Below are 24,179 nucleotides of genomic sequence, written 5' to 3' on the forward strand. Positions count from 1 at the left end.
GCACTAATTTCCTGAAGTTGGCTAAATCGCAGTAAATCGGTAAAGCAGGAAATCACAGCATCTTCAACAAATCGTGATAGAGGGGAAGAGATAAAGGTTTCGACCCTACATATCAAGAGCGCAGCTGTCAATAGTTCAGCAGGTTCACAGTGCAGAAGTTTCAGTGGCACCAGGGTCCCCTGCGTCCCAATCACAGCTGGTTTTTAACTTCTGTATTCAGGGCATGGGATGGGTGTGTTGCATCGTGCACACACGGTGCCTGTTTCGCAGATAAGTTTTAATAAATACACAGAGAATAATATAGAGTCATTGGCCACGAGGAACACCTTCCCTGACCTTTTATTCTCTCCGGTTCCACGTCACCGCGCCTACCATTCAACTCCAAAACTCAGGGGAGACTAACACTCCCTACCTCCCTTGGTGTGCATCATAGGCGTGCCCATGACGAACACAACATTTCTCCTTAACCAATGCAAAACAAACATAGCTGCTAAAAAAAAAGATACTATACTAATCCAGTATACAAGAATAGTACACAACAAGAAATGCCACATTCAGTCAATCCACCCCGAATCCTTGCAGCCGCGTTGAGCATGGCGGTCGAGGACTCAAACTGTACCGTTCAAGTCCTTGTCTCAGAGGCACTGAGTTGATTGGTATGGAGCCAGGCACCTCCTGATCTGAATCTTGAACTGGCTCCAAATTCTGCATGTCCACACCCCTTGTAGTAGATGATTGAGAATTAGTAGCAGTCACCACAGGCCATGTGCACTGGCTCAAACCTCTGCATGTCCACACCCCATGTAGTCGATGATTGAGAATTAGAAGCAGTCACCACCGGATTCACTGTCAGGATGATCCATCTTCTCTCCTTCATCAGCTTCAGATCCCACTGTTTCCCTGAGCAGGAAGGTCTGGAATTGAAAATACAGAGGACATTAAACAACATTCACTCAGTACATGGCACTCATTTTGGTTTATACGCTCGAAATTGAGCTATGAGCAAGGTGTGAAGAGTGTCAGGATGGCCGAGTGGTCTAAGGCGCTGTGTTCAGGTCGCAGCCTCCCTTGGAGGTGTGGGTTTAAATCCCACTTCTGACAAGTGTATTTTGCGAGGTGGATACATTTTTGGACTTTTTTTTCCCAAGCACCGTATCAAAAACAATGTCAACGGTTTCTGTAAATTATCGATAAGATCTATTTTCCGTTGCTTGCACTAATTGCCTGAAGTTGGCTAAATCGCAGTAAATCGGTAAAGCAGGAAATCACAGCATCTTCAACAAATCGTGATAGAGGGGCCGAGATAAAGGTTTCGACCCTACATATCAAAAGCGCAGCTGTCAATAGTTCTGCAGGTTCACAGTGCAGAAGGTTCAGTGGCACCAGGGTCCCCTGCGTCCCAATCAGAGTTGGTTTTTAACTTCTGTATTCAGGGGATGGGAGGGGTGGGGGTGTTGCTTCGTGCACACACAGTGCCTGTTTTGCAGAGAAGTTTTAATAAATACACAAAGAATAATATGGAGTCTTTGGCCACGAGGAACACCTTCCCCTACCTTTTATTCTCTCCGATTCCTCATCACCGCACCTACCATCCAACTCCAAAACTCGGGGAGACTAACACTCCCTACCTCCCTTGGTGTGCATCATGGGTGTGCCCATGACGAACACAACATTTCTCCTTAACCAATACAAAACAAACATAGCTGCTCAAAAAAAAGATACTATACTAATCCAGTATACAAGAATAGTACACAACAATAAATACCACATTCAGTCAATCCACCCCGAATCCTTGCAGCCGCGTTGAGCATGGCGGTCGAGGACTCAAACTGTACCGTTCAAGTCCTTGTCTCAGAGGCACTGAGTTGATTGGTATGGAGCCAGGCACCTCCTGATCTGAATCTTGAACTGGCTCCAAATTCTGCATGTCCACACCCCCTGTAGTAGATGATTGAGAATTAGTAGCAGTCACCACCGGCCATATGCACTGGCTCAAAATTCTGCAAGTCCACACCCCATGTAGTAGATGATTGAGAATTAGTAGCAGTCACCACAGGGTCCACTGTCAAGATGATCCATCCTCTCTCCTTCTTCAGCTTCAGATCCCACTGTTTCCCTGAGCAGGAAGGTCTGGAATTGAAAATACAGAGGAAATTAAATAACATTCACTCAGTACATGGCACTCATTTTGGTTTATAAGCTGGAAATTGAGCCATCAGTCTGGTGTCAAGAGTGTCAGGATGGTCGGGTGGTCTAAGGTGCTGCCTAAAGGTCACAGTCTCCCTTGGAGACGTGGGTTCAAACCCCTCTTCTGACAAGTGTCTTTGTGAGGTGGACACATTTTTGGACTTTTTTTTCCAAGCACCCTTATCAAAAACAATGTCAACAGTTTCTGTAAATTATCGATAAGATCTATTGTCCGTTGCTTGCACTAATTTCCTGAAGTTGGCTAAATCGCAGTAAATCGGTAAAGCGGGAAATCACAGCATCTTCAACAAATCGTGATAGAGGGGCAGAGATAAAGGTTTTGACCCTACATATCAAGAGCGCAGCTGTCAATAGTTCAGCAGGTTCACAGTGCAGAAGGTTCAGTGGCACCAGGGTCCCCTGCGTCCCAATCACAGCTGGTTTTTAACTTCTGTATTCAGGGCATCGGAGGGCTGTGTTGCATCGTGCACACATGGTGCCTGTTTCGCAGATAAGTTTTAATAAATACACAGAGAATAATATAGAGTCATTGGCCACGAGGAACACCTTCCCTGGCCTTTTATTCTCTCCGGTTCCACGTCACCGCGCCTACCATCCAACTCCAAAACTCGGGGGAGACTAACACTCCCTACCTCCCTTGGTGTGCATCATAGGCGTGCCCATGACGAACACAACATTTCTCCTTAACCAATACAAAACAAACATAGCTGCTCAAAAAAAAGATACTATACTAATCCAGTATACAAGAATAGTACACAACAAGAAATGCCACATTCAGTCAATCCACCCCGAATCCTTGCAGCCGCGTTGAGCATGGCGGTCGAGGACTCAAACTGTACCGTTCAAGTCCTTGTCTCAGAGGCACTGAGTTGATTGGTATGGAGCCAGGCACCTCCTGATCTGAATCTTGAACTGGCTCCAAATTCTGCATGTCCACACCCCTTGTAGTAGATGATTGAGAATTAGTAGCAGTCACCACCGGCCATGTGCACTGGCTCAAACTTCTGCATGTCCACACCCCAAGTAGTCGATGATTGAGAATTAGTAGCAGTCACCACCGGATTCACTGTCAGGATGATCCATCCTCTCTCCTTCATCAGCTTCAGATCCTACTGTTTCCCTGAGCAGGAAGGTCTGGAATTGAAAATACAGAGGACATTAAACAACATTCACTCAGTACATGGCACTCATTTTGGTTTATAAGCTGTAAATTGAGCCATCAGTGCAGTGTCAAGAGTGTCAGGATGGCCGAGTGGTCTAAGGCGCTGCGTTCAGGTCGCAGTCTCCTTTGGAGGCGTGGGTTCGAATCCCACTTCTGACAAGTGTCTTTTGCGAGGTGGATACATTTTTGGACTTTTTTTTTCCAAGCACCCGTATCAAAAACAATGTCAACAGTTTCTGTAAATTATCGATAAGATCTATTGTCCGTTGCTTGCAGTAATTTCCTGAAGTTGGCTAAATCGCAGTAAATCGGTAAAGCGGTGAAATCACAGCATCTTCAACAAATCGTGAAAGAGGGGCAGAGATAAAGGTTTCGACCCTGCATATCAAGAGCGCAGCTGTCAATAGTTCAGCAGGTTCACAGTGCAGAAGGTTCAGTGGCACCAGGGTCCCCTGTGTCCCAATCACAGCTGGTTTTTAACTTCTGTATTCAGGGCATGGGAGGGGTGTGTTGCATCGTGCACACACGGTGCCTGTTTCGCAGATAAGTTTTAATAAATACATAGAGAATAATATAGAGTCATTGGCAACGAGGAACACCTTCCCTGACCTTTTATTCTCTCCGGTTCCACGTCACCGCGCCTACCATCCAACTCCAAAACTCGGGGGAGACTAACACTCTCTACCTCCCTTGGTGTGCATCATAGGCGTGCCCATGACGAACACAACATTTCTCCTTAACCAATACAAAACAAACATAGCTGCTCAAAAAAAAGATACTATACTAATCCAGTATACAAGAATAGTACACAACAAGAAATGCCACATTCAGTCAATCCACCCCGAATCTTTGCAGCCGCGTTGAGCATGGCGGTCGAGGACTCAAACTGTACTGTTCAAGTCCTTGTCTCAGAGGCACTGAGTTGATTGGTATGGAGCCAGGCACCTCCTGATCTGAATCTTGAACTGGCTCCAAATTCTGCATGTCCACACCCCTTGTAGTAGATGATTGAGAATTAGTAGCAGTCACCACCGGCCATGTGCACTGGCTCAAACTTCTGCATGTCCACACCCCAAGTAGTCGACGATTGAGAATTAGTAGCAGTCACCACCGTATTCACTGTCAGGATGATCCATCCTCTCTCCTTCATCAGCTTCAGATCCCACTGTTTCCCTGAGCAGGCAGGTCTGGAATTGAAAATACAGAGGACATTAAACAACATTCACTCAGTACATGGCACTCATTTTGGTTTATACGCTCGAAATTGAGCTATGAGCGAGGTGTGAAGAGTGTCAGGATGGCCGAGTGGTCTAAGGCGCTGTGTTCAGGTCGCAGCCTCCCTTGGAGGTGTGGGTTTAAATCCCACTTCTGACAAGTGTATTTTGCGAGGTGGATACATTTTTGGACTTTTTTTTCCCAAGCACCGTATCAAAAACATTGTCAACGGTTTCTGTAAATTATCGATAAGATCTATTTTCCGTTGCTTGCACTAATTGCCTGAAGTTGGCTAAATCGCAGTAAATCGGTAAAGCAGGAAATCACAGCATCTTCAACAAATCGTGATAGAGGGGCCGAGATAAAGGTTTCGACCCTACATATCAAAAGCGCAGCTGTCAATAGTTCAGCAGGTTCACAGTGCAGAAGGTTCAGTGGCACCAGGGTCCCCTGCGTCCCAATCAGAGCTGGTTTTTAACTTCTGTATTCAGGGGATGGGAGGGGTGGGGGTGTTGCGTCGTGCACACACAGTGCCTGTTTTGCAGAGAAGTTTTAATAAATACACAAAGAATAATATGGAGTCTTTGGCCACGAGGAACACCTTCCCCTACCTTTTATTCTCTCCGATTCCTCATCACCGCACCTACCATCCAACTCCAAAACTCGGGGAGACTAACACTCCCTACCTCCCTTGGTGTGCATCATGGGCGTGCCCATGACGAACACAACATTTCTCCTTAACCAATACAAAACAAACATAGCTGCTCAAAAAAAAGATACTATACTAATCCAGTATACAAGAATAGTACACAACAATAAATACCACATTCAGTCAATCCACCCCGAATCCTTGCAGCCGCGTTGAGCATGGCGGTCGAGGACTCAAACTGTACCGTTCAAGTCCTTGTCTCAGAGGCACTGAGTTGATTGGTATGGAGCCAGGCACCTCCTGATCTGAATCTTGAACTGGCTCCAAATTCTGCATGTCCACACCCCCTGTAGTAGATGATTGAGAATTAGTAGCAGTCACCACCGGCCATATGCACTGGCTCAAAATTCTGCAAGTCCACACCCCATGTAGTAGATGATTGAGAATTAGTAGCAGTCACCACAGGGTCCACTGTCAAGATGATCCATCCTCTCTCCTTCATCAGCTTCAGATCCCACTGTTTCCCTGAGCAGGAAGGTCTGGAATTGAAAATACAGTGGAAATTAAATAACATTCACTCAGTACATGGCACTCATTTTGGTTTATAAGCTGGAAATTGAGCCATCAGTCTGGTGTCAAGAGTGTCAGGATGGTCGGGTGTTCTAAGGTGCTGCATAAAGGTCACAGTCTCCCTTGGAGACGTGGGTTCAAACCCCTCTTCTGACAAGTGTCTTTGTGAGGTGGACAAATTTTTGGACTTTTTTTTCCAAGCACCCTTATCAAAAACAATGTCAACAGTTTCTGTAAATTATCGATAAGATCTATTGTCCGTTGCTTGCACTAATTTCCTGAAGTTGGCTAAATCGCAGTAAATCGGTAAAGCGGGAAATCACAGCATCTTCAACAAATCGTGATAGAGGGGCAGAGATAAAGGTTTTGACCCTACATATCAAGAGCGCAGCTGTCAATAGTTCAGCAGGTTCACAGTGCAGAAGGTTCAGTGGCACCAGGGTCCCCTGCGTCCCAATCACAGCTGGTTTTTAACTTCTGTATTCAGGGCATGGGAGGGCTGTGTTGCATCGTGCACACATGGTGCCTGTTTCGTAGATAAGTTTTAATAAATACACAGAGAATAATATAGAGTCATTGGCACCGAGGAACACCTTCCCTGGCCTTTTATTCTCTCCGGTTCCACGTCACCGCGCCTACCATCCAACTCCAAAACTCGGGGGAGACTAACACTCCCTACCTCCCTTGGTGTGCATCATAGGCGTGCCCATGACGAACACAACATTTCTCCTTAACCAATACAAAACAAACATAGCTGCTCAAAAAAAAGATACTATACTAATCCAGTATACAAGAATAGTACACAACAAGAAATGCCACATTCAGTCAATCCACCCCGAATCCTTGCAGCCGCGTTGAGCATGGCGGTCGAGGACTCAAACTGTACCGTTCAAGTCCTTGTCTCAGAGGCACTGAGTTGATTGGTATGGAGCCAGGCACCTCCTGATCTGAATCTTGAACTGGCTCCAAATTCTGCATGTCCACACCCCTTGTAGTAGATGATTGAGAATTAGTAGCAGTCACCACCGGCCATGTGCACTGGCTCAAACTTCTGCATGTCCACACCCCAAGTAGTCGATGATTGAGAATTAGTAGCAGTCACCACCGGATTCACTGTCAGGATGATCCATCCTCTCTCCTTCATCAGCTTCAGATCCTACTGTTTCCCTGAGCAGGAAGGTCTGGAATTGAAAATACAGAGGACATTAAACAACATTCACTCAGTACATGGCACTCATTTTGGTTTATAAGCTGGAAATTGAGCCATCAGTGCAGTGTCAAGAGTGTCAGGATGGCCGAGTGGTCTAAGGTGCTGCGTTAAGGTCGCAGTCTCCTTTGGAGGCGTGGGTTCGAATCCCACTTCTGACAAGTGTCTTTTGCGAGGTGGATACATTTTTGGACTTTTTTTTTCCAAGCACCCGTATCAAAAACAATGTCAACAGTTTCTGTAAATTATCGATAAGATCTATTGTCCGTTGCTTGCAGTAATTTCCTGAAGTTGGCTAAATCGCAGTAAATCGGTAAAGCGGGAAATCACAGCATCTTCAACAAATCGTGAAAGAGGGGCAGAGATAAAGGTTTCGACCCTGCATATCAAGAGCGCAGCTGTCAATAGTTCAGCAGGTTCACAGTGCAGAAGGTTCAGTGGCACCAGGGTCCCCTGCGTCCCAATCACAGCTGGTTTTTAACTTCTGTATTCAGGGCATGGGAGGGGTGTGTTGCATCGTGCACACACGGTGCCTGTTTCGCAGATAAGTTTTAATAAATACATAGAGAATAATATAGAGTCATTGGCCACGAGGAACACCTTCCCTGACCTTTTATTCTCTCCGGTTCCACGTCACCGCGCCTACCATCCAACTCCAAAACTCGGGGGAGACTAACACTCTCTACCTCCCTTGGTGTGCATCATAGGCGTGCCCATGACGAACACAACATTTCTCCTTAACCAATACAAAACAAACATAGCTGCTCAAAAAAAAGATACTATACTAATCCAGTATACAAGAATAGTACACAACAAGAAATGCCACATTCAGTCAATCCACCCCGAATCTTTGCAGCCGCGTTGAGCATGGCGGTCGAGGACTCAAACTGTACCGTTCAAGTCCTTGTCTCAGAGGCACTGAGTTGATTGGTATGGAGCCAGGCACCTCCTGATCTGAATCTTGAACTGGCTCCAAATTCTGCATGTCCACACCCCTTGTAGTAGATGATTGAGAATTAGTAGCAGTCACCACCGGCCATGTGCACTGGCTCAAACTTCTGCATGTCCACACCCCAAGTAGTCGACGATTGAGAATTAGTAGCAGTCACCACCGTATTCACTGTCAGGATGATCCATCCTCTCTCCTTCATCAGCTTCAGATCCCACTGTTTCCCTGAGCAGGCAGGTCTGGAATTGAAAATACAGAGGACATTAAACAACATTCACTCAGTACATGGCACTCATTTTGGTTTATAAGCTGGAAATTGAGCCATCAGTGCAGTGTCAAGAGTGTCAGGATGGCCGAGTGGTCTAAGGTGCTGTGTTCAGGTAGCAGTTTCCTTTGGAGGCGTGGGTTCGAATCCCACTTCTGACAAGTGTCTTTTGCGAGGTTGATACATTTTTATACTTTTTTTTTCCAAGCACCCGTATCAAAAACAATGTCAACAGTTTCTGTAAATTATCAATAAGATCTATTGTCCGTTGCTTGCACTAATTTCCTGAAGTTGGCTAAATCGCAGTAAATCGGTAAAGCAGGAAATCACAGCATCTTCAACAAATCGTGATAGAGGGGAAGAGATAAAGGTTTCGACCCTACATATCAAGAGCGCAGCTGTCAATAGTTCAGCAGGTTCACAGTGCAGAAGTTTCAGTGGCACCAGGGTCCCGTGCGTCCCAATCACAGCTGGTTTTTAACTTCTGTATTCAGGGCATGGGATGGGTGTGTTGCATCGTGCACACACGGTGCCTGTTTCGCAGATAAGTTTTAATAAATACACAGAGAATAATATAGAGTCATTGGCCACGAGGAACACCTTCCCTGACCTTTTATTCTCTCCGGTTCCACGTCACCGCGCCTACCATTCAACTCCAAAACTCAGGGGAGACTAACACTCCCTACCTCCCTTGGTGTGCATCATAGGCGTGCCCATGACGAACACAATATTTCTCCTTAACCAATGCAAAACAAACATAGCTGCTCAAAAAAAAGATACTATACTAATCCAGTATACAAGAATAGTACACAACAAGAAATGCCACATTCAGTCAATCCACCCCGAATCCTTGCAGCCGCGTTGAGCATGGCGGTCGAGGACTCAAACTGTACCGTTCAAGTCCTTGTCTCAGAGGCACTGAGTTGATTGGTATGGAGCCAGGCACCTCCTGATCTGAATCTTGAACTGGCTCCAAATTCTGCATGTCCACACCCCTTGTAGTAGATGATTGAGAATTAGTAGCAGTCACCACAGGCCATGTGCACTGGCTCAAACCTCTGCATGTCCACACCCCATGTAGTCGATGATTGAGAATTAGTAGCAGTCACCACCGGATTCACTGTCAGGATGATCCATCTTCTCTCCTTCATCAGCTTCAGATCCCACTGTTTCCCTGAGCAGGAAGGTCTGGAATTGAAAATACAGAGGGCATTAAACAACATTCACTCAGTACATGGCACTCATTTTGGTTTATACGCTCGAAATTGAGCTATGAGCGAGGTGTGAAGAGTGTCAGGATGGCCGAGTGGTCTAAGGCGCTGTGTTCAGGTCGCAGCCTCCCTTGGAGGTGTGGGTTTAAATCCCACTTCTGACAAGTGTATTTTGCGAGGTGGATACATTTTTGGACTTTTTTTTCCCAAGCACCGTATCAAAAACAATGTCAACGGTTTCTGTAAATTATCGATAAGATCTATTTTCCGTTGCTTGCACTAATTGCCTGAAGTTGGCTAAATCGCAGTAAATCGGTAAAGCAGGAAATCACAGCATCTTCAACAAATCGTGATAGAGGGGCCGAGATAAAGGTTTCGACCCTACATATCAAAAGCGCAGCTGTCAATAGTTCAGCAGGTTCACAGTGCAGAAGGTTCAGTGGCACCAGGGTCCCCTACATCCCAATCAGAGCTGGTTTTTAACTTCTGTATTCAGGGGATGGGAGGGGTGGGGGTGTTGCGTCGTGCACACACAGTGCCTGTTTTGCAGAGAAGTTTTAATAAATACACAAAGAATAATATGGAGTCTTTGGCCACGAGGAACACCTTCTCCTACCTTTTATTCTCTCCGATTCCTCATCACCGCACCTACCATCCAACTCCAAAACTCGGGGAGACTAACACTCCCTACCTCCCTTGGTGTGCATCATGGGCGTGCCCATGACGAACACAACATTTCTCCTTAACCAATACAAAACAAACATAGCTGCTCAAAAAAAAGATACTATACTAATCCAGTATACAAGAATAGTACACAACAATAAATACCACATTCAGTCAATCCACCCCGAATCCTTGCAGCCGCGTTGAGCATGGCGGTCGAGGACTCAAACTGTACCGTTCACGTCCTTGTCTCAGAGGCACTGAGTTGATTGGTATGGAGCCAGGCACCTCCTGATCTGAATCTTGAACTGGCTCCAAATTCTGCATGTCCACACCCCCTGTAGTAGATGATTGAGAATTAGTAGCAGTCACCACCGGCCATATGCACTGGCTCAAAATTCTGCAAGTCCACACCCCATGTAGTAGATGATTGAGAATTAGTAGCAGTCACCACAGGGTCCACTGTCAAGATGATCCATCCTCTCTCCTTCATCAGCTTCAGATCCCACTGTTTCCCTGAGCAGGAAGGTCTGGAATTGAAAATACAGAGGAAATTAAATAACATTCACTCAGTACATGGCACTCATTTTGGTTTATAAGCTGGAAATTGAGCCATCAGTCTGGTGTCAAGAGTGTCAGGATGGTCGGGTGGTCTAAGGTGCTGCATAAAGGTCACAGTCTCCCTTGGAGACGTGGGTTCAAACGCCTCTTCTGACAAGTGTCTTTGTGAGGTGGACACATTTTTGGACTTTTTTTTCCAAGCACCCTTATCAAAAACAATGTCAACAGTTTCTGTAAATTATCGATAAGATCTATTGTCCGTTGCTTGCACTAATTTCCTGAAGTTGGCTAAATCGCAGTAAATCGGTAAAGCGGGAAATCACAGCATCTTCAACAAATCGTGATAGAGGGGCAGAGATAAAGGTTTTGACCCTACATATCAAGAGCACAGCTGTCAATAGTTCAGCAGGTTCACAGTGCAGAAGGTTCAGTGGCACCAGGGTCCCCTGCGTCCCAATCACAGCTGGTTTTTAACTTCTGTATTAAGGGCATGGGAGGGCTGTGTTGCATCGTGCACACATGGTGCCTGTTTCGCAGATAAGTTTTAATAAATACACAGAGAATAATATAGAGTCATTGGCCACGAGGAACACCTTCCCTGGCCTTTTATTCTCTCCGGTTCCACGTCACCGCGCCTACCATCCAACTCCAAAACTCGGGGGAGACTAACACTCCCTACCTCCCTTGGTGTGCATCATAGGCGTGCCCATGACGAACACAACATTTCTCCTTAACCAATACAAAACAAACATAGCTGCTCAAAAAAAAGATACTATACTAATCCAGTATACAAGAATAGTACACAACAAGAAATGCCACATTCAGTCAATCCACCCCGAATCCTTGCAGCCGCGTTGAGCATGGCGGTCGAGGACTCAAACTGTACCGTTCAAGTTCTTGTCTCAGAGGCACTGAGTTGATTGGTATGGAGCCAGGCACCTCCTGATCTGAATCTTGAACTGGCTCCAAATTCTGCATGTCCACACCCCTTGTAGTAGATGATTGAGAATTAGTAGCAGTCTCCACCGGCCATGTGCACTGGCTCAAACTTCTGCATGTCCACACCCCAAGTAGTCGATGATTGAGAATTAGTAGCAGTCACCACCGGATTCACTGTCAGGATGATCCATCCTCTCTCCTTCATCAGCTTCAGATCCTACTGTTTCCCTGAGCAGGAAGGTCTGGAATTGAAAATACAGAGGACATTAAACAACATTCACTCAGTACATGGCACTCATTTTGGTTTATAAGCTGGAAATTGAGCCATCAGTGGAGTGTCAAGAGTGTCAGTATGGCCGAGTGGTCTAAGGCGCTGCGTTCAGGTCGCAGTCTCCATTGGAGGCGTGGGTTCGAATCCCACTTCTGACAAGTGTCTTTTGCGAGGTGGATACATTTTTGGACTTTTTTTTTCCAAGCACCCGTATCAAAAACAATGTCAACAGTTTCTGTAAATTATCGATAAGATCTATTGTCCGTTGCTTGCAGTAATTTCCTGAAGTTGGCTAAATCGCAGTAAATCGGTAAAGCGGGAAATCACAGCATCTTCAACAAATCGTGAAAGAGGGGCAGAGATAAAGGTTTCGACCCTGCATATCAAGAGCGCAGCTGTCAATAGTTCAGCAGGTTCACAGTGCAGAAGGTTCAGTGGCACCAGGGTCCCCTGCGTCCCAATCACAGCTGGTTTTTAACTTCTGTATTCAGGGCATGGGAGGGGTGTGTTGCATCGTGCACACACGGTGCCTGTTTCGCAGATAAGTTTTAATAAATACACAGAGAATAATATAGAGTCATTGGCCACGAGGAACACCTTCCCTGACCTTTTATTCTCTCCGGTTCCACGTCACCGCGCCTACCATCCAACTCCAAAACTCGGGGGAGACTAACACTCTCTACCTCCCTTGGTGTGCATCATAGGCGTGCCCATGACGAACACAACATTTCTCCTTAACCAATACAAAACAAACATAGCTGCTCAAAAAAAAGATACTATACTAATCCAGTATACAAGAATAGTACACAACAAGAAATGCCACATTCAGTCAATCCACCCCGAATCTTTGCAGCCGCGTTGAGCATGGCGGTCGAGGACTCAAACTGTACCGTTCAAGTCCTTGTCTCAGAGGCACTGAGTTGATTGGTATGGAGCCAGGCACCTCCTGATCTGAATCTTGAACTGGCTCCAAATTCTGCATGTCCACACCCCTTGTAGTAGATGATTGAGAATTAGTAGCAGTCACCACCGGCCATGTGCACTGGCTCAAACTTCTGTATGTCCACACACCAAGTAGTCGATGATTGCGAATTAGTAGCAGTCACCACCGGATTCACTGTCAGGATGATCCATCCTCTCTCCTTCATCAGCTTCAGATCCCACTGTTTCCCTGAGCAGGAAGGTCTGGAATTGAAAATACAGAGGACATTAAACAACATTCACTCAGTACATGGCACTCATTTTGGTTTATAAGCTGGAAATTGAGCCATCAGTGCAGTGTCAAGAGTGTCAGGATGGCCGAGTGGTCTAAGGCGCTGCGTTCAGGTTGCAGTCTCCTTTGGAGGCGTGGATTTGAATCCCACTTCTGACAAGTGTCTTTTGCGAGGTGGATACATTTTTGGACTTTTTTTTTCCAAGCACCCGTATCAAAAACAATGTCAACAGTTTCTGTAAATTATCGATAAGATCTATTGTCCGTTGCTTGCACTAATTTCCTGAAGTTGGCTAAATCGCAGTAAATCAGTAAAGAGGGAAATCACAGCATCTTCAACAAATCGTGATAGAGGGGCAGAGATAAAGGTTTCGACCCTACATATCAAGAGCGCAGCTGTCAATAGTTCAGCAGGTTCACAGTGCAGAAGGTTCAGTGGCACCAGGGTCCCCTGCGTCCCAATCACAGCTGGTTTTGAACTTCTGTATTCAGGGCATGAGAGGGGTGTGTTGCATCGTGCACACACGGTGCCTGTTTCGCAGATAAGTTTTAATAAATACACAGAGAATAATATAGAGTCATTGGCCACGAGGAACACCTTCCCTGACCTTTTATTCTCTCCGGTTCCACGTCACCGCGCCTACCATTCAACTCCAAAACTCAGGGGAGACTAACACTCCCTACCTCCCTTGGTGTACATCATAGGCGTGCCCATGACGAACACAACATTTCTCCTTAACCAATACAAAACAAACATAGCTGCTCAAAAAAAAATACTATACTAATCCAGTATACAAGAATAGTACACAACAAGAAATGCCACATTCAGTCAATCCACCCCGAATCCTTGCAGCCGCGTTGAGCATGGCGGTCGAGGACTCAAACTGTACCGTTCAAGTCCTTGTCTCAGAGGCACTGAGTTGATTGGTATGGAGCCAGGCACCTCCTGATCTGAATCTTGAACTGGCTCCAAATTCTGCATGTCCACACCCCTTGTAGTAGATGATTGAGAATTAGTAGCAGTCACCATAGGCCATGTGCACTGGCTCAAACCTCTGCATGTCCACACCCCATGTAGTCGATGATTGAGAATTAGTAGCAGTCACCACCGGATTCACTGTCAGGATGAACCATCTTCTCTCCTTCATCAGCTTCAGATCCCACTGTTTCCCTGAGCAGGAAGGTCTGGAATTGAAAATACAGAGGACATTAAACAACATTCACTCAGTACATGGCACTCATTTTGGTTTATAAGCTGGAAATTGAGCCATCAGTGCAGTGTCAAGAGTATCAGGATGGCCGAGTGGTCTAAGGCGCTGAGTTCAGGTCGCAGTTTCCTTTGGAGGCACGGGTTCGAATCCCACTTCTGACAAGTGTCTTTTGCGAGGTGGATGCATTTTTGGACTTTTTTTTTCCAAGCACCCGTATCAAAAACAATGTCAACAGTTTCTGTAAATTATCGATAAGATCTATTGTCCGTTGCTTGCACTAATTTCCTGAAGTTGGCTAAATCGCAGTAAATCGGTAAAGCGGGAAATCACAGCATCTTCAACAAATCGTGATAGAGGGGCAGAGATAAAGGTTTCGACCCTACATATCAAGAGCGCATCTGTCAATAGTTCAGCAGGTTCACAGTGCAGAAGGTTCAGTGGCACAAGAGTCCCCTGCGTCCCAATCACAGCTGGTTTTTAACTTCTGTATTCAGGGCATGGGAGGGGTGTGTTGCATCGTGCACACACGGTGCCTGTTTTGCAGATAAGTTTTAATAAATACACAGAGAATAATATAGAGTCATTGGCCACGAGGAACACCTTCCCTGACCTTTTATTCTCTCCGGTTCCACGTCACCGCGCCTACCATCCAACTCCAAAACTCGGGGGAGACTAACACTCCCTACCTCCTTTGGTGTGCATCATAGGCGTGCCCATGACGAACACAACATTTCTCCTTAACCAATACAAAACAAACATAGCTGCTCAAAAAAAAGATACTATACTAATCCAGTATACAAGAATAGTACACAACAAGAAATGCCGCATTTAGTCAATCCACCCCGAATCCTTGCAGCCGCGTTGAGCATGGCGGTCGAGGACTCAAACTGTACCGTTCAAGTCCTTGTCTCAGAGGCACTGAGTTGATTGGTATGGAGCCAGGCACCTCCTGATCTGAATCTTGAACTTGCTCCAAATTCTGCATGTCCACACCCCCTGTAGTAGATGATTGAGAATTAGTTGCAGTCACCACCAGCCATGTGCACTGGCTCAAACTTCTGCATGTCCACACCCCAAGTAGTCGATGATTGCGAATTAGTAGCAGTCACCACCGGATTCACTGTCAGGATGATCCATCCTCTCTCCTTCATCAGCTTCAGATCCCACTGTTTCCCTGAGCAGGAAGGTCTGGAATTGAAAATACAGAGGACATTAAACAACATTCACTCAGTACAGGGCACTCATTTTGGTTTATAAGCTGGAAATTGAGCCATCAGTGCAGTGTCAAGAGTGTCAGGATGGCCGAGTGGTCTAAGGCGCTGCGTTCAGGTCGCAGCTTCCCTTGGAGGTGTGGGTTCAAATCCCTCTTCTGACAAGTGTATTTTGCGAGGTGGATACATTTGTGGACTTTTTTTTCCCAAGCACCGTATCAAAAACAATGTCAACAGTTTCTGTAAATTATCGATAAGATCTATTTTCCGTTGCTTGCACTAATTGCCTGAAGTTGGCTAAATCGCAGTAAATCGGTAAAGCAGGAAATCACAGCATCTTCAACAAATCGTGATAGAGGGGCCGAGATAAAGGTTTCGACCCTACATATCAAAAGCGCAGCTGTCAATAGTTCAGCAGGTTCACAGTGCAGAAGGTTCAGTGGCACCAGGGTCCCCTGCGTCCCAATCAGAGCTGGTTTTCAACTTCTGTATTCAGGGGATGGGAGGGGTGGGGGTGTTGCGTCGTGCACACACAGTGCCTGTTTTGCAGATAAGTTTTAATAAATACACAAAGAATAATATGGAGTCTTTGGCCATGAGGAACACCTTCCCTGACCTTTTATTCTCTCCGATTCCAAATCACCGCACCTACCATCCAACTCCAAAACTCGGGGGAGACTAACACTCCCTACCTCCCTTGGTGTGCATCATGGGCGTGCCCATGACAAACACAACATTTCTCCTTAACCAATACAAAACAAACATAGCTGCTCAAAAAAAAGATACTATACTAATCCAGTATACAAGAATAGTACACAACAATAAATACCACATTCAGTCAATCCACCCCGAATCCTTGCAGCCGCGTTGAGCATGGCGGTCGAGGACTCAAACTGTACCGTTCAAGTGCTTGTCTCAGAGGCACTGAGTTGATTGGTATGGAGCCAGGCACCTCCTGATCTGAATCTTGAACTGGCTCCAAATTCTGCATGTCCACACCCCCTGTAGTAGATGATTGAGAATTAGTAGCAGTCACCACCGGCCATATGCACTGGCTCAAAATTCTGCAGGTCCACACCCCATGTAGTAGATGATTGAGAATTAGTAGCAGTCACCACAGGGTCCACTGTCAGGATGATCCATCCTCTCTCCTTCATCAGCTTCAGATCCCACTGTTTCCCTGAGCAGGAAGGTCTGGAATTGAAAATACAGAGGACATTAAATAACATTCACTCAGTACATGGCACTCATTTTGGTTTATAAGCTGGAAATTGAGCCATCAGTCTGGTGTCAAGAGTGTCAGGATGGCCGGGTGGTCTAAGGTGCTGCATTCAGGTCACAGTCTCCCTAGGAGACGTGGGTTCAAACCCCTCTTCTGACAAGTGTCCTTTGCGAGGTGGATACATTTTTTGACTTTTTTTTCCAAGCACCCTTATCAAAAACAATGTCAACAGTTTCTGTAAATTATCGATAAGATCTATTGTCCGTTGGTTGCACTAATTGCCTGAAGTTGGCTAAATCGCAGTAAATCGGTAAAGCAGGAAATCACAGCATCTTCAACAAATCGTGATAGAGGGGCCGAGATAAAGGTTTCGACCCTACATATCAAAAGCACAGCTGTCCATAGTTCAGCAGGTTCACAGTGCAGAAGGTTCAGTGGCACCAGGGTCCCCTGCGTCCCAATCACAGCTGGTTTTTAACTTCTGTATTCTGGGCATGGGAGGGGTGTGTTGCATCGTGCACACACAGTGCCTGTTTCACAGATAAGTTTTAATAAATACACAGAGAATAATATAGAGTCATTGGCCATGAGGAACACCTTCCCTGACCTTTTATTCTCTCCGGTTCCACGTCACCGCGCCTACCATCCAACTCCAAAACTCGGGGGAGACTAACACTCCCTACCTCCCTTGGTGTGCATCATAGGCGTGCCCATGACGAACACAACATTTCTCCTTAACCAATACAAAACAAACATAGCTGCTAAAAAAAAAGATACTATACTAAACCAGTATACAAGAATAGTACACAACAAGAAATGCCACATTCAGTCAATCCACCCCGAATCCTTGCAGCCGCGTTGAGCATGGCGGTCGAGGACTCAAACTGTACTGTTCAAGTCCTTGTCTCAGAGGCACTGAGTTGATTGGTATGGAGCCAGGCACCTCCTGATCTGAATCTTGAACTGGCTCCAAATTCTGCATGTCCACACCCCTTGTAGTAGATGATTGAGAATTAGTAGCAGTCACCACCGGCCATGTGCACTGGCTCAAACTTCTGCATGTCCACACCCCAAGTAGTCGATGATTGCGAATTAGTAGCAGTCACCACCGGATTCACTGTCAGGATGATCCATCCTCTCTCCTTCATCAGCTTCAGATCCCACTGTTTCCCTGAGCAGGAAGGTCTGGAATTGAAAATACAGAGGACATTAAACAACATTCACTCAGTACATGGCACTCATTTTGGTTTATAAGCTGGAAATTGAGCCATCAGTGCAGTGTCAAGATTGTCAGGATGGCCGAGTGGTCTATGGCGCTGCGTTCAGGTTGCAGTCTCCTTTGGAGGCGTGGATTTGAATTCCACTTCTGACAAGTGTCTTTTGCGAGGTGGATACATTTTTGGACTTTTTTTTTCCAAGCACCCGTATCAAAAACAATGTCAACAGTTTCTGTAAATTATCGATAAGATCTATTGTCCGTTGCTTGCACTAATTTCCTGAAGTTGGCTAAATCGCAGTAAATCAGTAAAGCGGGAAATCACAGCATCTTCAACAAATCGTGATAGAGGGGCAGAGATAAAGGTTTCAACCCTACATATCAAGAGCGCAGCTGTCAATAGTTCAACAGGTTCACAGTGCAGAAGGTTCAGTGGCACCAGGGTCCCCTGCGTCCCAATCACATCTGGTTTTTAACTTCTGTATTCAGGGCATGAGAGGGGTGTGTTGGATCGTGCACACACGGTGCCTGTTTCGCAGATAAGTTTTAATAAATACACAGAGAATAATATAGAGTCATTGGCCACGAGGAACACCTTCCCTGACCTTTTATTCTCTCCGGTTCCACGTCGCCGCGCCTACCATCCAACTCCAAAACTCAGGGGAGACTAACACTCCCTACCTCCCTTGGTGTGCATCATAGGCGTGCCCATGACGAACACAACATTTCTCCTTAACCAATACAAAACAAACATAGCTGCTCAAAAAAAAGATACTATACTAATCCAGTATACAAGAATAGTACACAACAAGAAATGCCACATTCAGTCAATCCACCCCGAATCCTTGCAGCCGCGTTGAGCATGGCGGTCGAGGACTCAAACTGTACCGTTCAAGTCCTTGTCTCAGTGGCACTGAGTAGATTGGTTTGGAGCCAGGCACCTCCTGATCTGAATCTTGAACTGGCTCCAAATTCTGCATGTCCACACCCCTTGTAGTAGATGATTGAGAATTAGTAGCAGTCACCACCGGCCATGTGCACTGGCTCAAACTTCTGCATGTCCACACCCCATGTAGTCGATGATTGAGAATTAGTAGCAGTCACCACCGGATTCACTGTCAGGATGATCCATCCTCTCTCCTTCATCAGCTTCAGATCCCACTGTTTCCCTGAGCAGGAAGGTCTGGAATTGAAAATACAGAGGACATTAAACAACATTCACTCAGTACATGGCACTCATTTTGGTTTATACGCTCGAAATTGAGCCATGAGCAAGGTGTGCAGAGTGTCAGGATGGCCGAGTGGTCTAAGGCGCTGCGTTCAGGTCGCACCCTCCCTTGGAGGTGTGGGTTTAAATCCCACTTCGGACAAGTGTATTTTGCAAGGTGGATACATTTTTTGACTTTTTTTTCCCAAGCACCGTATCAAAAACAATGTCAACAGTTTCTGTAAATTATCGATAAGATCTATTTTCCGTTGCTTGCACTAATTGCCTGAAGTTGGCTAAATCGCAGTAAATCGGTAAAGCAGGAAATCACAGCATCTTCAACAAATCGTGATAGAGGGGCCGAGATAAAGGTTTCGACCCTACATATCAAAAGCGCAGCTGTCAATAGTTCAGCAGGTTCACAGTGCAGAAGGTTCAGTGGCACCAGGGTCCCCTGCGTCCCAATCAGAGCTGGTTTTTAACTTCTGTATTCAGGGGATGGGAGGGGTGGGGGTGTTGCGTCGTGCACACACAGTGCCTGTTTTGCAGAGAAGTTTTAATAAATACACAAAGAATAATATGGAGTCTTTGGCCACGAGGAACACCTTCCCCTACCTTTTATTCTCTCCGATTCCACATCACCGCACCTACCATCCAACTCCAAAACTCGGGGGAGACTAACACTCCCTACCTCCCTTGGTGTGCATCATAGGCGTGCCCATGACGAACACAACATTTCTCCTTAACCAATACAAAACAAACATAGCTGCTCAAAAAAAAGATACTATACTAATCCAGTATACAAGAATAGTACACAACAATAAATACCACATTCAGTCAATCCACCCCGAATCCTTGCAGCCGCGTTGAGCATGGCAGTCGAGGACTCAAACTGTACCGTTCAAGTCCTTGTCTCAGAGGCACTGAGTTGATTGGTATGGAGCCAGGCACCTACTGATCTGAATCTTGAACTGGCTCCAAATTCTGCATGTCCACACCCCCTGTAGTAGATGATTGAGAATTAGTAGCAGTCACCACTGGCCATATGCACTGGCTCAAAATTCTGCAAGTCCACACCCCATGTAGTAGATGATTGAGAATTAGTAGCAGTCACCACAGGGTCCACTGTCAGGATGATCCATCCTCTCTCCTTCATCAGCTTCAGATCCCACTGTTTCCCTGAGCAGGAAGGTCTGGAATAGAAAATATAGAGGACATTAAATTACATTCACTCAGTACATGGCACTCATTTTGGTTTATAAGCTGGAAATTGAGCCATCAGTCTGGTGTCGAGAGTGTCAGGATGGCCGGGTGGTCTAAGGTGCTGTATTCAGGTCACAGTCTCCCTTGGAGACGTGGGTTCAAGCCCCTTTTCTGACAAGTGTCTTTGCGAGGTGGATACATTTTTGGACTTTTTTTTCCAAGCACCCTTATCAAAAACAATGTCAACAGTTTCTGTAAATTATCGATAAGATCTATTGTCCGTTGCTTGCACTAATTGCCTGAAGTTGGCTAAATCGCAGTAAATCGGTAAAGCAGGAAATCACAGCATCTTCAACAAATCGTGATAGAGGGGCCGAGATAAAGGTTTCGACCCTACATATCAAAAGCACAGCTGTCCATAGTTCAGCAGGTTCACAGTGCAGAAGGTTCAGTGGCACCAGGGTCCCCTGCGTCCCAATCACAGCTGGTTTTTAACTTCTGTATTCAGGGCATGGGAGGGGTGTGTTGCATCGTGCACACACGGTGCCTGTTTCGCAGATAAGTTTTAATAAATACACAGAGAATAATATAGAGTCATTGGCCACGAGGAACACCTTCCCTGACCTTTTATTCTCTCCGGTTCCACGTCACCTCGCCTACCATCCAACTCCAAAACTCAGGGGAGACTAACACTCCCTACCTCCCTTGGTGTGCATCATAGGCGTGCCCATGACGAACACAACATTTCTCCTTAACCAATACAAAACAAACATAGCTGCTAAAAAAAAAGATACTATACTAAACCAGTATACAAGAATAGTACACAACAAGAAATGCCACATTCAGTCAATCCACCCCGAATCCTTGCAGCCGCGTTGAGCATGGCGGTCGAGGACTCAAACTGTACCGTTCAAGTCCTTGTCTCAGAGGCACTGAGTTGATTGGTATGGAGCCAGGCACCTCCTGATCTGAATCTTGAACTGGCTCCAAATTCTGCATGTCCACACCCCCTGTAGTAGATGATTGAGAATTAGTAGCAGTCACCACCGGCCATGTGCACTGGCTCAAAATTCAGCATGTCCACACCCCATGTAGTAGATGATTGAGAATTAGTAGCAATCACCACCGGATCCACTGTCAGGATGATCCATCCTCTCTCCTTCATCAGCTTCAGATCCCACTGTTTCCCTGAGCAGGAAGGTCTGGAATTGAAAATACAGAGGACATTAAACAACATTCACTCAGTACATGGCACTCATTTTGGTTTATAAGCTGGAAATTGAGCCATCAGTGCAGTGTCAAGAGTGTCAGGATGGCCGGGTGGTCTAAGGTGCTGTATTCAGGTCACAGTCTCCCTTGGAGACGTGGGTTCAAGCCCCTTTTCTGACAAGTGTCTTTGCGAGGTGGATACATTTTTGGACTTTTTTTTCCAAGCACCCTTATCAAAAACAATGTCAACAGTTTCTGTAAATTATCGATAAGATCTATTGTCCGTTGCTTGCACTAATTTCCTGAAGTTGGCTAAATCGCAGTAAATCGGTAAAGCGGGAAATCACAGCATCTTCAACAAATCGTGATAGAGGGGCAGAGATAAAGGTTTCGACCCTACATATCAAGAGCGCAGCTGTCAATAGTTCAGCAGGTTCACAGTGCAGAAGGTTCAGTGGCACCAGGGTCCCCTGCGTCCCAATCACAGCTGGTTTTTAACTTCTGTATTCAGGGCATGGGAGGGGTGTGTTGCATCGTGCACACATGGTGCCTGTTTCGCAGATAAGTTTTAATAAATACACAGAGAATAATATAGAGTCATTGGCCACGAGGAACACCTTCCCTGGCCTTTTATTCTCTCCGGTTCCACGTCACCGCGCCTACCATCCAACTCCACAACTCGGGGGAGACTAACACTCCCTACCTCCCTTGGTGTGCATCATAGGCGTGCCCATGACGAACACAACATTTCTCCTTAACCAATACAAAACAAACATAGCGGCTTAAAAAAAAGATACTATACTAATCCAGTATACAAGAATAGTACAAAACAAGAAATGCCACATTCAGTCAATCCACCCAGAATCCTTGCAGCCGCGTTGAGCATGGCGGTCGAGGACTCAAACTTTACCGTTCAAGTCCTTGTCTCAGAGGCACTGAGTTGATTGGTATGGAGCCAGGCACCTCCTGATCTGAATCTTGAACTGGCTCCAAATTCTGCGTGTCCACACCCCTTGTAGTAGATGATTGAGAATTAGTAGCAGTCACCACCGGACATGTGCACTGGCTCAAACTTCTGCATGTCCACACCCCAAGTAGTCGATGATTGAGAATTAGTAGCAGTCACCACCGGATTCACTGTCAGGATGATCCATCCTCTCTCCTTCATCAGCTTCAGATCCCACTGTTTCCCTGAGCAGGAAGGTCTGGAATTGAAAATACAGAGGACATTAAACAACATTCACTCAGTACATGGCACTCATTTTGGTTTATAAGCTGGAAATTGAGCCATCAGTGCAGTGTCAAGAGTATCAGGATGGCTGAGTGGTCTAAGGTGCTGAGTTCAGTTCGCAGTCTCCTTTGGAGGCGTGGGTTCGAATCCCACTTCTGACAAGTGTCTTTTGCGAGGTGGATACATTTTTGGACTTTTTTTTTCCAAGCACCCGTATCAAAAACAATGTCAACAGTTTCTGTAAATTATCGATAAGATCTATTGTCCGTTGCTTGCACTAATTTCCTGAAGTTGGCTAAATCGCAGTAAATCGGTAAAGCGGGAAATCACAGCATCTTCAACAAATCGTGATAGAGGGGCAGAGATAAAGGTTTCGACCCTACATATCAAGAGCGCATCTGTCAATAGTTCAGCAGGTTCACAGTGCAGAAGGTTCAGTGGCACCAGAGTCCCCTGCGTCCCAATCACAGCTGGTTTTTAACTTCTGTATTCAGGGCATGGGAGGGGTGTGTTGCATCGTGCACACACGGTGCCTGTTTTGCAGATAAGTTTGAATAAATACACAGAGAATAATATAGTCATTGGCCACGAGGAACACCTTCCCTGACCTTTTATTCTCTCCGGTTCCACGTCACCGCGCCTACCATCCAACTCCAAAACTCGGGGGAGACTAACACTCCCTACCTCCCTTGGTGTGCATCATAGGTGTGCCCATGACGAACACAACATTTCTCCTTAACCAATACAAAACAAACATAGCTGCTCAAAAAAAAGATACTATACTAATCCAGTATACAAGAATAGTACACAACAAGAAATGCCACATTCAGTCAATCCACCCCGAATCCTTGCAGCCGCGTTGAGCATGGCGGTCGAGGACTCAAACTGTACCGTTCAAGTCCTTGTCTCAGAGGCACTGAGTTGATTGGTATGGAGCCAGGCACCTCCTGATCTGAATCTTGAACTGGCTCCAAATTCTGCATGTCCACACTCCTTGTAGTAGATGATTGAGAATTAGTTGCAGTCACCACCAGCCATGTGCACTGGCTCAAACGTCTGCATGTCCACACCCCAAGTAGTCGATGATTGCGAATTAGTAGCAGTCACCACCGGATTCACTGTCAGGATGATCCATCCTCTCTCCTTCATCAGCTTCAGATCCCACTGTTTCCCTGAGCAGGAAGGTCTGGAATTGAAAATACAGAGGACATTAAACAACATTCACTCAGTACAGGGCACTCATTTTGGTTTATAAGCTGGAAATTGAGCCATCAGTGCAGTGTCAGGATGGCCGAGTGGTCTAAGGCGCTGCGTTCAGGTCGCAGCTTCCCTTGGAGGTGTGGATTTAAATCCCTCTTTTGACAAGTGTATTTTGCGAGGTGGATA

General features: G+C 45.9%; 3 non-coding genes across 3 annotated transcripts; all 3 read left to right on the forward strand.

The window, feature by feature from the left end:
• The first annotated feature begins 3,446 nt into the window (after window positions 1-3,446).
• On the forward strand, window positions 3,447-3,529 carry TRNAL-CAG (transfer RNA leucine (anticodon CAG)). The gene has a single exon. It is a non-coding gene; the product is annotated as a tRNA-Leu (tRNA).
• A 3,560-nt stretch (window positions 3,530-7,089) lies between these two features.
• Window positions 7,090-7,172, forward strand: TRNAL-AAG (transfer RNA leucine (anticodon AAG)). Its single transcript has one exon. It is a non-coding gene; the product is annotated as a tRNA-Leu (tRNA).
• Window positions 7,173-11,945: 4,773 nt separating this feature from the next.
• TRNAL-CAG (transfer RNA leucine (anticodon CAG)) lies at window positions 11,946-12,028 on the forward strand. The gene has a single exon. It is a non-coding gene; the product is annotated as a tRNA-Leu (tRNA).
• The last annotated feature ends 12,151 nt before the right edge of the window (window positions 12,029-24,179 follow it).

The sequence above is a fragment of the Pleurodeles waltl genome, unplaced genomic scaffold, assembly GCF_031143425.1.
Source record: "Pleurodeles waltl isolate 20211129_DDA unplaced genomic scaffold, aPleWal1.hap1.20221129 scaffold_39, whole genome shotgun sequence".
NCBI lineage: Eukaryota > Metazoa > Chordata > Amphibia > Caudata > Salamandridae > Pleurodeles > Pleurodeles waltl.